Source organism: Rhinatrema bivittatum, chromosome 6 (assembly GCF_901001135.1).
Source record: "Rhinatrema bivittatum chromosome 6, aRhiBiv1.1, whole genome shotgun sequence".
NCBI lineage: Eukaryota > Metazoa > Chordata > Amphibia > Gymnophiona > Rhinatrematidae > Rhinatrema > Rhinatrema bivittatum.
In genome coordinates this window covers 114,654,843-114,672,704 of record NC_042620.1, presented here as the reverse complement: position 1 = coordinate 114,672,704, position 17,862 = coordinate 114,654,843, and positions in this window count along the sequence as shown.

The following is a 17,862-nucleotide window of genomic DNA, read 5'->3' as shown; positions in this document are numbered from 1 at the left end:
AGTCCACAGTCTCAGGACTACTCAGTGAGGTTTTGCATACCAACGGAAGTCAGTGTCCACCTGAGTTGCAGGAGGAATATCTGAGAAGAGGAGTCTCCTTGCAGATGCCGGAGTATTCATGACAGATGCGAGCCTCCAGGGATGGGGGGCTTACTGTCAGGAATTGGTAATGCAGGAGTGCTGGCGTACTGAGGAGACTCAGTGGAGCATCAATCACCTAGAAATGCGAGTGGTTCGGCTGATAAGCTTGCGATTCTTTGACTGGTTGCAAGGTCGAGCAGTCCAAGACATTTCTGACAACGCAGCAACTGTAGCTTACATTAGTTGCCAGGGAGGAACCAAGAGCCAGCAGGTGTCACAGGAGATAGATGAACTGATGAAGTGGGCCCAAGTGCATCTTCTAGACATATACATCTCTCACATAGTGGAAAAAGACAACGTAAGAGCCAGAGGTCCACGGAGTCTGGATCAAGGAGAATGGGAGTTGTTGGATCTAACCTTCTAACTCCTCTTCAATCTCCAGAGAGATCCGGTGGCCCTCATTTAGGAGTGGCTGAGGGGCAGGCTGCTATATGCCTTCCTGCTATGGCCGTTTTTAGGCAGGATGATTCGGAGAATTGCGAGTCATGCATTGCTGATGCATCTGGTGGCTCTGGACTGGCCCAGGAGACCATGGTATGCCGATCTGCAGAGGCTCTTGGTGAGCGCTCCTCTCAGGCTGCTGGCCCACAGGGATTTGTTGTGGCAGGGGCTTGAGCTTCACGATAATCCAACTTGATTTTGTCTTACGGTATGGCCCTTGAAAGGGCTCAGTTATTGAAGCATGAGTACTCCACTGCTGTCATTTCCAACTTGCTTTGAGCTAGGAAGTTCTCTACAGCCTTAGCTTATATTAGAGTCTGGAGAGTGTTTGAGGTTTGGTGTGAGGAGCATGGAGCTCAATCTTGTTTGGCACAAATCCCATTAATTTTGGAGTTTTCGCAGGATGGTATGCTTTAGGATTTGGCCCTTAATTCCTTGAAGGTGCAGGTGGCAGCTCTTGCCTATTTTAGAGATTGAGTAAATGGTGGATCCTTGTCAGCCCATCCAGATGTTTCCAGGTTTTTAAAGGGTGTGAAGCATCTTTGGCCTCCCTTGCAGTTGCCGGTGTCCTTGTGGAACCTCAATTTGGTTCTGGATTTTTTTAGCAGGTTCTACCTTTCGGCTGCTACATAGGCTCTCCTTGAGATTACTTACCTTGAAGATAGTTTTTCTGGTGGCAATCTATTCAGCGTGTCGGGTGTCTGAATTGCAGGCTCTTTCTTGCTGTGAACCGTTCCTGCATGTGACTTCGGGGGAGGTATAGCTTTGGACTGTTCTGACATGTTTGCCGAAAGTAGTCTCAGAATTTCACTTGAATCAATCTATTTCCCTGCCAACACTGGACAGGGTTATAGAGATGGAAAGGAGAATCATTTCTTGCGGGCGTTAGATGTCAAACGGCATCTGATGCAGTACTCAGAGGTTATTAGACCTTTCAGGAAGTCTGACCAACTGTTTGTACTCCATGATGGAGGTAAACAAGGTGAGCAGGCTACACGGGCAACAAAATTACCTGCTTGGTTATGGAGGTTATCACGGTAGTGAATGTGGATGCTGAGATGGCTTTGCCTAAACAGATTAAGGCGCATTCCACCAGGGCTCAGGCAGTGTCCTGGGTGGAAGTTCGTTTGGTGTTTCTGCTCAAGATTTGCAGAGCAGTGATGTGGTCCTCCCATACCTTTTCCAGGCATTATCGCCTGGATGTGTAGGCCATGGAGGATGCAGCCTTTGCTCATACAGTTTTGGTTGGACCGCTGGCAGCCTCCCACCCTGTTCAGAAGTAGCTTTGGTACATCCCACTGGTCGTGGATTAGCCTGTCTGAGTGCAAAGGAAGGTGAAATTACTATTTATCTGATAATTTCCTTTCCTTGAAGGAAACCAGGGTAATCCACAATCCCAGTCTTGGCTGCCTGCTTGTTTCAGTTTTGTCCTCTTAGGTGATCAAGGTTCCCAGGATGTCCGGTTAGTAACAGAACCAGCCCCTAAGGTAATGTCATTGTATTCTTATCTGAGCTCAGTGTTTCCTATTGACTGGGAACATGAGTGGTTGTCTGTTCATGGTTATGTTCAATTTGTCCACAGTTGACTTTTGCAAAGAATACTAGCGGGATGATGTTGATGCAAGGCTACATATACCTTGACGTCAACTTTACTCTGTTTCCATCTGCTGGTAGGGGTGCATAACCCACTGGTCATAGATTAGCCTGTCTTCCTCCAAGGAAAGGAAATTATCAGGTAAGTAATAATTTCACCTTTTGCATTAATGCATAATTTTACACCAGAATTTAAATGAGCCGATTTAATATTCAAAGTAATGCTAATCAGCTCATGCAAAATTAATGGAGATCATGATCACGCAAAACTCTGACTTCATGCTGCTGTTAAAGCAATAACACATTTTTATGCATGTTTTTGCTGCACTTTAATCTACTAAAGTATAAGGCATAAAACCTTTAGCGAATAATGCATAACATATGGAGCAATAATGGAAATTACCATCATGTTTAATGCATTTTTAGTAACTAAGCCACTTAGACTGTGGAAAAGGGAAGAGAATCTCAGTTTTGTGGTGGTTAAAAGTAATTTAATTTTGGCTGCAGAAAGCGAAGAGCTTCTTGCCCCTAGAGATACAGATGGTTTGAAAAATAACTAGGGTTAACCCTCTCATAGCTCATACTCTTCTAGTGTCAAGGGAGGTCTGAAAATATTTTCTTATACTAGAGGGCATGATATCCCCACTATCTTCATTACACAACAACCCTCACTTATCTAATCACACGTTCAATCCTGGAATGCAAGATTGGTGGGACATGGGACAGATGTGGGATGGAACAGAGTGGTTATCTTTTGATTGCCTTTAATATGACTAGGCTATAAACCCTTCCACCCTCCCACTCTACAATAATTTTAGAGATGCAATCTCTAGGCGGGAAAGATCTGGCTGGGAGAAGAGGGCTATCACATTCTTGGAGAGAGTGCTTATGGATGAGGGTCTGGTTCAAAAAGTTTTTGCTTTGCTATATAGAGCTACCTGGGGGATGGGGGAACTCCCATTACCTCTGATGGTTAAATGGAATGCCAAGATGGGTCTTACTCTGAAGTGGAAGCATTGGCAATTAATATGGCAAAAGGCATCACGACTTTCCGTTTGTAGCAGGAGGGTGGAACTGATGTACAAACTACTGCACAGGGCTTACAGACATCCAACTTTTTATTCCAGATTTTCTCCTACATTCTCCAAGATGTGTTGGTGGGGTTGTGGTCAAGAGGACACTTTCTTACATATGTGGTGGTCCTATGGATATGTTCAAACTTTTTGGAAGGAGATACAAGCAGAAGCTCAAACACCTCTGCATAAATCAGTACCCTTCAAAGCAACACTATGTCTCCTGGGGATAGTGCCCCAAAGGATGCTTACCAAAGAGGAGAGCAAGCTGCTAGCTCAATTAGTGCATGTGGCTTGTTTCAAAATTGCTTGCGCATTGGCATAGACATGTACAGGATTGCAAATCTTAAAACACTCACTTTTGTGCTGAAACACAAATCTTCCGTATATGATAAAGTATGGGGCCCGTATTTGATAACCGAAAAACTCCAATGGTATGTCTGTTAACCCTGGATCCCTGACCCAGTGGCCTAGTTGAACTTGGCAATTGAGTGATTCGAGATCAGCACCTACCATGACAATATGATGCTGCCATTTAGAATGGTTATATTAGTAAGGACATCTGCTTTTGTTATTTAACTGATATTGTCTTATGTGAGTATTTTATGTGGGATGTACTGGTTTCCTTAAATAAATAAAAAGTTACAAAAAAAAAAAAGATTTAACTTTATGCTGCAAAGGTGTTCCTTATTCAGAATGCATGGAATTAATGTAAAATGAACTTGTCAGTCAATGCAAGAAAATGTGAGTTCATTAATAGCTGTATAAATCTATACAATATGTAATAAATAGGCAACAGTGTTGCTGCTTTGATTGGGAATCATTGATATTTTTAATCCAATCTCTACAGGAATTTGTGTCGGATTACATCAGATGCACTCAGAGACTGAACGACTTTGATCATCACTTAGGAAACATACTAAATCTTGCATTTCAGGAGTCGAAAATACTTGAATCTGCTTTTAAGGTACAGTGTTACTGTAATCTAGGATCCCTCTTCTTCACATGCAATGCCAAAACCAGAGACTGGTATCTCTAGAACAGGGGTCGGGAACCCATGGCTCGCGAGCCAGATATGGCTCTTTTGAGGGCTGCATCTGGCTCGCAGACACGTGTCGCCATACTTCGCGGTTCCCCACTGACCCAGCTGCTCCCCGGTCCTCCACCGCCCGGGCTTAAAATGCTGTCAGCCCGGGCGGAACGCGGCAGGACAGCTGGAGTCAGCGGCACCGGCGTGCTCTCTTCTCCTCCCCCCCCGCCACCCCGCGGCCCGGAAGAGGAAGTGGAGAGCATCGGGTGCCTGCGCGGGAAGAAGAGACCACACTAGCGTGGTCTCTTCTTCCGCGCAGGCACCCGATGCTCACCACTTCCTCTTCCAGGCCGCGTGGGGGAGGAGAAGAGAGCACGCCGACTGGAGTCATCCGGGTGCCTGCGCGGGAGTCATCGGGTGCCTGCGCGGGTCTTGCCGCGCAGGCACCCGATGCTCTCCACTTCCTCTTCCGGGCCGCGGGAAGAAGAGAGCACGCCGGGAAGAAGACTGCAGCGCGGCTCCGAGGAAAATGAAAATCTTCAACCGCGGCCGATGGGACTCCGCCTTCGCCTCCGCGAGGGCTGAAAATGAAGGAGGTTAGCGTTGGGAGGTGGCTGCTGCTGCCGCGAGTTCCCGGGGGGGGGAAGGGGGAGAGAGAGAGTGAATGAGCGAGCAAGCATGTGTGTTTGAGATCCTGTGTGTGTGAGTGAGAGATTGCATGTATGTGAATGATTGAGAGCCTGTATATGTGAAAGAGAGTATGTCTGTGATTGAGATCCTGCCTGTGAGAGAGAGAGCATGAATGTAAGTTTACCATTGGGACCCTGTATGTGTAAGTTTGTAATTGAAAACCTGTTTGTTTGAAAGAGTATGTGTGTATGATTGAGATCCTTTGTGTGTGAGAGAGATCATGTGTATGTATGATTAAGAGCCTGTGTGTATAAATAAGAGAGATCATGTGTGTCTGTGTCTGATTGACAGCTGGTTTAGGTGATGGAGCATGTGAGTATGTGATTGAGAGCCTGTGTTTAAATGAGAGAGAGAGACCATGTGTGTCTGTGTGATTGAGAGCTGATTTAGGTGAGGGAGCATGTGAGTATGTGATTGAGAGCCTGTGTTTAAGTGAGAGAGAGAGACCATGTGTGTCTGTGTGTGATTGAGAGCTGATTTAGGTGAGGGAGCATGTGAGTATGTGATTGAGAGCCTGTGTGTAAATGAGAGAAAGAGAGGACATGTTTGTAAGCATGTGAATGAGAGTCTGTGTGTGAGAGAAAAAGACAGCATGTATTTATGTGATTGAAAGCCTGTGTGTGTGTAAGCGTGAAAAGATAGACAGCATGTGTGTAAATGTGTAATTAAGAGCCTATATAAGTGAGAGAGAAAAAACATTTGTATATGTGAGTGACTGAGAGCATGTGTGTATAGGTGTGTCATTGAGAGCCAGTGTGAGAGAGAGCGCTGGTATGTGACTGAGAGAGGAGAAAGTTCCAAGCAAACCACCCCACCTCCTGCTAATTCAGAACAATCTCAGGACACCTGGATATCAAACGTTCCCAGGTATGCAGAGCAAAAAAATTTTTGTATCCTTATTATTTTTCATTACTGGATCTTTGTGTCTGCTATTTTGAAATATTTTGTTGGTATCTGGAAATGTTTTATATGAGTTTTTAATTATTGGATATTCCACTCATCAGCTGTTTCGAAATATGTTCTTTTGTTAGTACAGTTTTACTGCTGATGATTTTATATTTCTTGATTTGTTTTATAAGGATGTGTGATGTTTCTTTTTTCCTTTGTTACACTGCATACAGAGACTCTGGCTTGTTGCAGTTTCCAATTCAGTTTTTGTCTGCATGCTTCTTGTTATGCGTTTTGGTCTCTTTATTCTATGTTAGGTGAGGGACAGCACGTGATTCAGGTGAGGTTTTCTGCTGGCGTGTAGTTTCTGTGTAGGACTCTATAGCAGCCTGACTTGGTCCGTTTTCCTAATAGGAGATGTATTGGTGTCTTAAGGCCTGGTGTAATATTTTCAGAGACTTATTGTACTTTAAAAGTGTGATCTTACATAAAATGCACACATTTACTTGTATTTAGTTTTAAACATATTGTATGGCTCTCATGGAATTACATTTTAAAATATGTGGCGTTTATGGCTCTCTCAGCCAAAAAGGTTCCTGACCCCTGCTCTAGAAGAAACATTGTGGGTATTTAGCTACCTGATGTGATTTATTTATGGACCAATTCCTGACAAATTATGTGGCTGGGAGCCAGATTAGTGCAATACAAGAGAATGTCAAGACGTTAGGGGATTGTCTTAAGCAGCTGTCAAGAACACTGATCTTTTTTGAGGTGTTACCTGTTTGTGGCAAGGAGAAAGATAAGAAACTTCAATGCACAGCTTAAGGAGCCTGGCATGAATTTCTTGGATGTTGGAGCTTCACCTGAAGGGATAAAAGACTTTAATAGTTATAGCCTGCATCTCCTTGAGAGAGGAAGCATAGTCTAGATGAATAGTTGAGCTCTTACAAGAGTTTAAACTAAATAAGGGGGCAGAGGATGGGGGGGGGTGGCAGAAGGAAACTGATTGACTCAGCTTTTCCCACCCAATAAACAAATAACGTGAAACAGGAAACTGACAAAAACTGGGAATCTCATAGAGTCACTTGTAACAAACAGGGAGGGTAAGGTGGTTAGTAAGAATGTGCTTTTGTTTGAAATTAAATAGGAAATATCGATGAAATGTTGTGTTTGTGTCAATGAAATGAAAGCAAAATTAACAATTTTGTTTGTGATTCATTTTGTTATGAAATAGAAAGCTGCCTCTTCCATCCCCACTGAAAAAACCCCACACTACCACAATTAAAAACAAAAATTCCCCTTGGGTTTGCTATCATCCCACCAATACCTTACTCTACATGTGGGTTAAAGGAGGCACAAATGAACCCTAGTGACTCCTGCTCTACTTGTGTCATACCTCAAAATGGCGCTGAACTGAGGCCATTGCCATTTTGAAATATGGCACCAACCGGGCAGAAGCAACTGGAGATGGCTCCTGTCCCTTTTTTACCCACATATAGTGCAAGATACAGGGATAGGAAGTGTCTGGGGAGTTAGAGGGCTGGTGGAAAACCTGAAAGGGGTGTATTTTTAAAAAAATTAATGAAACAACATGAAAAATAAAAAACAAAGACAAACAAACCACCCCTGACATGAAACAATTTTCCAGTATGCACAGCTCTAGTGTGTAGGCATGAGGATCTACAGAAAGAGACAAGAGAATGAGCAATATCTAGAATGCTGTGCGTACAAATGCTCACAGCCTGGTTAATAAAATCCTGTAAATTTCCAGAGGTAGATTGGGTATTGTTGGTATCATAGAGATGTGGCATAATGAGTCCTAAGACTGGAATGTAGCCATTTCAGGCTGTACTTTTTTCTAGGAAGACAGACTAGGCCAAAAAGGGGAATGGAGCATTTTGTTTTGTTAAAAAAAGAAAAAAAAAAAGAAAAAGCCACACATTAAAGCAATTGAAATGTAGGAGTTGCAGGGGAGGGAAGAGATACTCAGGCCGATACAGTACAGTGCGCTCCGGTGGAGCGTACTGTTTACCCGCAATTGGACGCGCGCTTTCGATGCGCTAGCTTTACCCCTTATACAGTATGGGGTAATAACGGGTCGAAAATGCAAATGCATGTTGATGGCCCTATTAGGTATTCCTGTGCGATTCAGAAAGCAAAATGTGCAGCCAAGCCACACATTTTACTTTCAGAAATTAGCGCCTACCCTTTTCTGTGCACCCTCCAACTTAATATTATGGTGATATTAAGTCGGAGGTCCCGAAAGTAAATAAAAAGTTAAAAAAAAAATAAAAAATTTGAAATCGGCCCACGGCTTGCGGGTTGAAAACCGGACGCTCAATTTTGCCGGCATCGGGTTTCCGAACCCGTGGCTGTCAGCGGGCTCGAGAACCGACGCCAGCAAAATTGAGCGTCGGCGGTCAAACTCGCTGACAGCCGCTGCTCCTGTCCAAAAAGAGGCGCTAGGGACACGCTATTGTCCCTAGCACCTCTTTTTGCCGCGGACCCTAATTTAAATATTTTTATTTACTGTATTGCGCGCACAGGACACTGGCCTGTGTGCGTGCTGGGAGACCGGGCGTTTGCCCGCTCTCCCGTGACTTTTACTGTATCGACCTGACTGTGAGTTATCTTAGAAAGGAGAACTTGCACTTCTCTTTACACCATGTGAACTACAGACTTCCAGTGCGGGCAGAAGAGCTGCAGACACATTCTCCGTGTGAGAGAATAAGGCATCATTTGGAGGGTAGGTCCTAACTGATCTCTTTCCAGGTGACCATGTTCCTCTAAACAGGGCCGGTACAAGGATATTGGGCGCCATAGGCAACCCTTGCGCTGCCACCCCCCCTTCACCCGGTCGCGCCCTGTTTCGGCGCCAACTCTGTGCTTCTCAGGGTGCCGAGCCATAGGGGGCACCGAAGAGCAGTCACACGGTGCCGCAAGCGGGGGCCTATTCTGCTCGCGGCAAAGAGAAATAGAAACAGTCGGCGCCGAAACAGGTGGGGGGTGGCGACACTAGGGATGTGAATCGTGTCCTCGATCGTCTTAACGATCGATTTCGGCTGGGAGGGGGAGGGAATCGTATTGTTGCCGTTTGGGGGGGTAAAATATTGTGAAAAATCGTGAAAAATCTAAAAATCTAAAAATCGCAAAACCGGCACATTAAAACCCCCTAAAACCCACCCCCGACCCTTTAAATTAAATCCCCCACCCTCCCGAACCCCCCCCAAATGAGTTAAATAACCTGCGGGTCCAGCGGCGGTCCGGAACGGCAGCGGTCCGGAACGGGCTCCTGCTCCTGAATCTTGTTGTCTTCAGCCGGCGCCATTTTCCAAAATGGCGCCGAAAAATGGCGGCGGCCATAGACGAACACGATTGGACGGCAGGAGGTCCTTCCGGACCCCCGCTGGACTTTTGGCAAGTCTCGTGGGGGTCAGGAGGCCCCCCACAAGCTGGCCAAAAGTTCCTGGAGGTCCAGCGGGGGTCAGGGAGCGATTTCCCGCCGCGAATCGTTTTCGTACAGAAAATGGCGCCGGCAGGAGATCGACTGCAGGAGGTCGTTCAGCGAGGGTTCCGGCGCCTCGCCTCAGCTGAAGACAACAAGATTCAGGAGCAGGAGCCCGTTCCGGACCGCTGCCGTTCCGGACCGCCGCTGGACCCGCAGGTTATTTAACTCATTTGGGGGGGGTTCGGGAGGGTGGGGGATTTAATTTAAAGGGTCGGGGGTGGGTTTTAGGGGGTTTTAGTGTGCCGGCTCACGATTCTAACGATTTATAACGATAAATCGTTAGAATCTCTATTGTATTGTGTTCCATAACGGTTTAAGACGATATTAAAATTATCGGACGATAATTTTAATCGTCCTAAAACGATTCACATCCCTAGGCGACACTGTGTGCTTCTCAGAAGCACAAAATCTCTATTTCTGTTTGCCGCGAGCGGGATAGGCCCCGCTTGTGACACCACGTGGCTGCTCTTCGGCGCCCCCTATGGCTCGGCGCCCTAGGCGACCTCCGAAGTTCGCCTAATGGACGCGCTGGCCCTGCCTCTAAAGCAGTAATAAGGGCTGCCAGACTGGGGTTGGACTGCTATACTATGTCCCTGAAGGCCTCCTCTATATCTAATCTAATCAAAGTTTTTATGTTGTCCAGTTTCTGTTCCTCCAGTTCTGAGAGTCAGGATCTCTTTGTTCTGGGCACATACGTACATTCTCTTGCCAACAGCTAGATAACCAGACACGTGGCTTTTGGTCCAAAAGATTGGATAGACTCCATCTCATTCCTGGATCTCTGCAACTTAATGCTTATGGATTATTAAAGTTATTTCAAGCTGTTTAAGGTGCTTTATGTTAGTTTGTCAATGACTAGAAATAGAACTAAAATTAGGGATTTACTAATTAGCCAATTACTAAAATCAGGGTTACATTGATGTGTAACTAACCTTAATTGACTCTTATTGTGAAAACAATTTCCTCCTAATTGGGATAATAGTCTATATATTAAAAAAATGTGACTGAGGTGGGTGGGAATGAAACACTACTGATTAATTGTCCAGGAACCAGCTCTCACACCTTCTCAGGTTTCATTCCACGCTCACATTTATTTTCCAGCCCACACAAATTAAATTTAGGCCTCAAACTACAAGGACAATTAATTCAGATGTGTAAACTTCGTTCTTAGCACACAATATTCCTACATAGTAATAGTTCAACCCTCAAACAAATTCCCCAGCAAATCAATTACTCACAAGTCCCGCTCAACCCATCAGCAGACGCAGCTTCTGGTACCATCACTCCCTCAGAACTGAATAAGGTAAATTATGGATACTGTACTTCTGTTTCAAGCAAACTGACTTTTGGAAATTCCAGAAACACTGCCAATATTTGAGTTTCAGTCTACTCTTCATAGAAAAATGGAAAACACCTAGAAGATTAAAAGAAACAAAATGTCAGAGGCAAAAAATTTCCCAGAAAGAAATATGACAGTAGCAGTTGATAGGAAAATTACATTTACACGAAAATGTCTTTTTGTATTATGTGTAGAATAGGCATCGCACACTTTAGTTTAGTCTGTTGCAATTTAGAAAGATTGCATACTTAGAGACAAGCTATTGCAGTTGGCCGAGATCTCTCATCTTGATCAATTGTTTAAGCTTTTCTAGTTATAGTAATGCTATTATTAATACCATTTTCTAGTTTTGGTAACACTATTATACTAATGCTACTTTACATTGATAGTTTCTGGATTTGTTTGACACTGCAGTACTGTGACAAATATATTTTCATGAGCTTAATAAATATGAGGTAAGTTCACGCTGTGAGACCTGTATATCGTTTAGAGTATCTGAAGTGGCTGAAAATGACATTGGACGTGATCTAGCAGAACTGAAGCCTGGATAGGCAAAAAAGGAGTTAATTTGCATGAGTTCTACTCTAGAGGAAACCAGAAGCGCACAGCTGAGGATGCTGGGTTTTAGCTCTGTTAGTTGTAACAAACTGAATTATAGTTAAGATTTATTTTTATTGACCTGATTTAGTATGTAATTAACTAAATTGTCTTACATAAATCCATTTTGATATTATTTTAAATGTACTGCATTTTTTTCTCATTGAGCCTCATTAAAAAGCTTCCAGCTCTGTGGTATCTAACCTTTTGCATATATACAACATTAATCATGAATACGGTAAATAAAGTGCTAAATATAAACAGAAAAAGAATGTCAGTTTCAAAAACTTTCCATGAAATATGTACGGTATATTGCTCCACAAGGTAAAATATGAAGAAACAGTAGGTTAAGTGGGAAACAGTAATTAACAAGAAAACGCATATTAAAAAAATGAAAATTTGAAATCAGGTGATGGTTAATCTTAGGCATATAATTATAGAATTGCAGTTACACAAAAATGACATCATTGACCCCCCCTCCCTTTCTAACCATTCATATTTTCTACCATGGAAATCAGAATTTCTTAACACAGAGAAATGGTATTATCTAAAAAATAGACTTAGTATTTCATTTATATTTTAGAATAGCAATAAGCCCATCAGCCTATATTTATTTCTCACTATTATAGGGCCTATGCAATAAAACTTATGTTAAAAAATTGAATGTGCCCTCTAAAATGTCACTTAACGAGTGACACAATAACTTTTGTCAACTGCACATAGAAACATAGAAATGACGGCAGAAGAAGACCAAATGGCCCATCCAGTCTGCCCAGCAAGCTTCACACATTTTTTCTCTCATACTTATCTGTTTCTCTTAGCTCTTGGTTCTATTTCCGTTCCACCCCCACCTTTAATGTAGAGAGCAGTGATGGAGCTGCATCCAAGTGAAATATCTAGCTTGATTAGTTAGGGGTAGTAGCCGCCGCAATAAGCAAGCTACACCCATGCTTATTTGTTTTAACCAGACTATGTTATACAGCCCTTATTGGTTGTTTTTCTTCTCCCCTGCCGTTGAAGCAGGGAGCTATGCTGGATATGCGTGAAGTATCAGTCTTCTCCCATGCTGTTGAAGCAGAGAGCCATGCTGGATATGCATCGAAAGTGAAGTATCAGGCACATTTGGTTTGGGGTAGTAACCGCCGTTAGAGATGTGAATCGTGTCCTCGATCGTCTTAACGATCGATTTCGGCTGGGAGGGGGAGGGAATCGTATTGTTGCCGTTTGTGTGTGTAAAGTATCGTCATAATCGTTAAAATCGTGAGCCGGCACACTAAAACCCCCTAAAACCCACCCCCGAACCTTTAAATTAAATCCCCCCCCCAAATGCCTTAAATTACCTGGTGGTCCAGCGGCACACTAAAACCCCCTAAAACCCACCCCCGACCCTTTAAATTAAATCCCCCACCTTCCCGAACCCCCCCCCAAATGCATTAAATTACCTGGGAGTCCTCCGTAGGGGCGGTCCGTGGCTAAATCGGGGGAAGGGGGAGAGCACGAAAACCGGCACACTAGATCGTGAGGTCTTCAGCCGGCGCCATTTTTCAAAATGGCCGCCGCAAAATGGCGGCGGCCATAGACGAAAATGATTCGACGCAAGAGGTCGTTCCGGACCCCCGCTGGACTTTTGGCAAGTCTTGTGGGGGTCAGGAGGCCCCCCCAAGCTGGCCAAAAGTTCCTGGGGGTCCAGCGGGGGTCAAGGAGCGATTTCCTGCCGCGAATCATTTTCCGTACGGAAAATGGCGCTGGCCATACGCGTATGGCCGGCGCCATTGTCCGTACGGAAAATGGCGCCGGCAGGAGATCGACTGCAGGAGGTCGTTCAGCGAGGTCCGGAACCCTCGCGAGATTTCCGGACCTCGCTGAACGACCTCCTGCAGTCGATCTCCTGCCGGCGCCATTTTCCGTACGGAAAACTATTCGCGGCAGGAAATCGCTCCTTGACCCCCGCTGGACCCCCAGGAACTTTTGGCCAGCTTGGGGGGGCCTCCTGACCCCCACAAGACTTGCCAAAAGTACAGCGGGGGTCCAGAACAACCTCTTGCGTCGAATCGTTTTCGTCTATGGCCGCCGCCATTTTGCGGCGGCCATTTTGAAAAATGGCGCCGGCTGAAGACCTCACGATCTAGTGTGCTGGTTTTCGTGCTCTCCCCCTTCCCCCAATTTAGCCACGGACCGCCGCTACGGAGGACTCCCAGGTAATTTAATGCATTTGGGGGGGGGGTTCGGGAGGGTGGGGGATTTAATTTAAAGGGTCGGGGGTGGGTTTTAGGGGGTTTTAGTGTGCCGGTTTTCCTGCCCTCCTCCTTCCCCCGATTTACAATTTTTTGACGATAAATCGGGGGAATTGGTATTGTATCGTGGCCCTAACGATTTTTGACTATTTAAAATATATCGGACGATATTTTAAATCATCAAAAAACGATTCACATCCCTAACCGCCGTAACAAGCCAGCTACTCCCCGCTTTGTGAGTGCGAACCCTCTTTTCTTCTCCCCTGCCGTTGAAGCAGAGAGCTCTGCTGTATATGCATTGAAAGTGAAGTATCAGGCTTATTTGATTTGGGGTAGTAACCGCCGTAACAAGCCAGCTACTCCCCTCTTTGTGAGTGTGAATCCTTTTTTCCACATTTCCTCTTGCTGTTGAAGCTTAGAGCGATGTTGGAGTCACAGTAAGCATGTGTATGTTTATTTAATAAGGGTATTGTCTCCAGGCAGTAGCCATCATTCTGGCGAGTCACCCACTCTTCATTGGTGGCCTCTTGACTTTATGGATCCACAGTGTTTATCCCACGCCCCTTTGAAGTCCTTCACAGTTCTGGTCTTCACCACATCCTCCGGAAGGGCATTCCAGGCATCCACCACCCTCTCCGTGAAGAAATACTTCCTGACATTGGTTCTGAATCTTCCTCCCTGGAGCTTCAAATCGTGACCCCTGGTTCTGCTGATTTTTTTCCTATGGAAAAGGTTAGTCGTTGTCTTTGGATCATTAACACCTTTCAAGTATTTGAAAGTCTGTATCATATCACCTCTGCTCCTCCTTTCCTCCAGGGTGTACATATTTAGATTCTTCAATCTCTCCTCGTACGTCATCCGATGAAGATCCTCCACCTTCCTGGTCGCCCTTCTCTGTACCGCCTCCATCTTGTCTTTGTCCTTTTGAAGATACGGTCTCCAGAACATAAAAATAACTGCTCAATAGTGTAAGGATAGTATTAGCATGGAGATAACACAAAAAGGGTAGTGTCCATGTGCTGTGTTGTAAAATTCCCCAGTGCTAATTATCGGCCCAAAATGTAAAGGCTGATTAGCACGGGAGATTTCCTTTCTCCCAAGCCCCATGGATCACAGCTGTCCCTCTGTGTAGCCTCCTACCAAACACCATCAGGCATTCCCATCCCTGACCAGCATCACACTATCCTCCCCAAGCACCATCAAGCATCCTGCCATCATGTGACCATCCCATCCTGAGGGAGATCTTTCCCTGAATCTCCTCTAACCCCCCTCCCCCAATAAGCACCATTATAGTAGTGATGTGTCTCCTACTGATATCATTCGGTGGCTGTAACTGTGACATGTGAGTGGGGGTGTTAACTGGGTTCATAGAGGGCTTGGGTTATATCTTCCTCAGGAGCTTGGGGAGTATGGATTTGATGGGCCTATTAGAAGTTTGTATGATGGTTCTTTGTGGGAGGGGGGATGTATGTTGGTATGAAGGTGTTGGTATGATGGTGTTGGTATGAAGGATGTGTGATGTTGCATGGGGAAGGTACCTCATAATGCTCTGGAGGGGGTAGTCTGATGGTGCTGATGGGCAATGGGGAGGTGGGCAGTTTATGATCTGCAGGGTTTGTGGGGGTAAGAGGAAATCCCCCATGCTAACTGGCTTAGAATGAAAGTGCCAGTCAGCATGGATAATTTGGAAATGACTAGGTGCTTTTAGGCCTTAGCATGCACAATAAAACTTTAACACCTAGTCCATGGCACGTGTTATCTTTTTTGTAATCGATCCCACAGTAAATAGCATGTGGAGAAACATACCATGATAATTACTGAGGACATTCCAAAGACTCTGTGTGACATTGTGAGCAATCTTTGGTTAGCCAGAGGATAGATTCAGTCTGTACTCTGACAAAAATCTTTCATAAACTTCTTTATTAATGACAAGAAACACAAGTAGCTTCGCTATGCTTTGGAGTTCAACAAAACCAAACATAGTGTTACAGCTTAACAGTTCAGCTCTTTCTTTAGGCTTCTTTCTCTTCCCTGGACTTCCTGTTCCCTCCTGGGACCTCCACCTGGACCAGGATTCCCTGCTGTCTTAGGCTTAAGGTGAACTAGGCCAGGTCTCTAAATACGGTCCTTTATTTTATTTTTATTTATAAAAATGTATTAATCGCTTTCCAGTTTTTACAATACACTCTTTCAAAATAAATTAAAACAACACTGATAAAACAAAAATAAACACAAATCTAAAATACATCTTAAATATGCTATTCATAATATCTAAATCCCTCCTTCAGGTATTTATTAACCTATCAGTCAAAGGGTACAATCTGAGATCAAGCTGCTTTTATTCAGATTTATTTCAAAGCTCATTAGCCATCAGCCAAGTCTTTAGTTTAAGCTGGAAGTGCATCAGATCACTTTCCTCCCTAATAAACAAAGGAATGTCCTTCCATAATTTAGGTACAGACATTACAAAGGATCGATTTTGTAATCTAATATGTCAAAATCTCTTGACTGGAGGAAGCTGAAGTTGATAACCATACTGTAAATGTATAATTCATGCAGAAGATTTCCAAGAGATCTTATTAGACATGTGGGGAGGACCCAACCCATGTAAAATCTTGAAAACAAGCACTAGAACCTTGAATTTGCATCGCAACCTAACTGGTAACCATGCAATTTCAACAAAAGAGGTGAAGCAGACTCTCATTGAGAGCAGCCCAAAACTACTCTTGCTGCCATATTTTGGACCATTTGAAGCTTCCGGATCAAATTGCCTGGGAGACCCAATAGATTAAATTACAGTGATCAATGACAGAGATCACAAGGGCATAGACTACTAATTTTAAAGCTTGTAAACTCATAAACACTTTCAACTGCCATACCAATCTCAAACAACAGTAAGCAGAGCAAAGCATCTTATTAATTTGATTTTCCATTTGTTTTGGGGTTTTCTCCTGTATATTCCTTCACAGACTCATATGCATATAATGTCCCTAATTTTAATGTGTTTAATACCATTTAACTCCAGTTAAGTTTGCACACTAAGCCATTACTACATGAGGGCATGCTAAATGGCTTTAACATGCTTGCTAAGATTTATAGCGTAGGATCCTATATTGAATGAGGTGGTTGAAATTATTTGACAGTTGGCCTCATGTTTTATAATACACTTGAATTATGAAATTAATATGTATTATGATATATTAACTTCTAGGGAAATTGTACTGATGTTATATTTTTTTCCACTGTTTCTGAAATGATTAGAAAAGTGAAATGTTTATCTCACATTTTATCACTAGAGAAATCAGAATAAGGTTAACTGTATGGACCTTTGGTCTTCTTTCAACCCAACCCACTATGGACCCAACTCACCTATTTAGAGGTTAGAACATAAGAACATGCCATACTGGGTCCGACCAAGGGTTCATCAAGCCCAGCACCCTGTTTCCAACAGTGGCCAATCCAGGCCATAAGAACCTGGCAAGTACCCAAAAACTAAGTCTATTCCATGTTACTGTTGGTAGTAATAGCAGTGGCTATTTTATAAGTCAACTTAATTAATAGCAGGTAATGGACTTCTCCTCCAAGAACTTATCCAATCCTTTTTTAAACACAGCTACACAAACTGCACTAACCACATCCTCTGGCAACAAATTCCAGAGTTTAATTGTGCGTTGAGTGAAGAAGAACTTTCTCCGATTAGTTTTAAATGTGCCAGATGCTAACTTCATTGAGTGCCCCCTAGTCTTTCTATTAATCGAAAGAGTAAATAACCGATTTACATTTACCCGTTCTACACCTCTCATGATTTTAAATACCTCTATCATATCCCCCCTCAGCCATCACTTCTCCAAGCTGAAAAGTCCTAACCTCTGTAGTCTTTCCTCATAGGGGAGCTATGCCATTCCCTTTATCATTGTGGTCGCCCTTCTCTGTACCTTTTCCATTGCAACTACATCTTTTTTGAGATGCGGCGACCAGAATTGTACACCGTATTCAAGTTGCGGTCTCACCATGGAGCGATACAGAGGCATTATGACATTTTCCATTTTATTCACCATTCCCTTTCTAATAATTCCCAACATTCTGTTTGCTTTTTTTGACTGCCACAGCACACTGAACCGACAATTTCAATGTGTTTATCCACTATGACTCCTAGATCTCTTTCTTGGGTTTTAGCTCCTAATATGGAACCTAACATTGTGTAACTATAGCATGGGTTATTTTTCCCTATATGCACTTATCCACATTAAATTTCATCTGCCATTTCGATGCCCAATTTTCCAGTCTCACAAGGTCTTCCTGCAATTTATCACAATCTGCTTGTGATT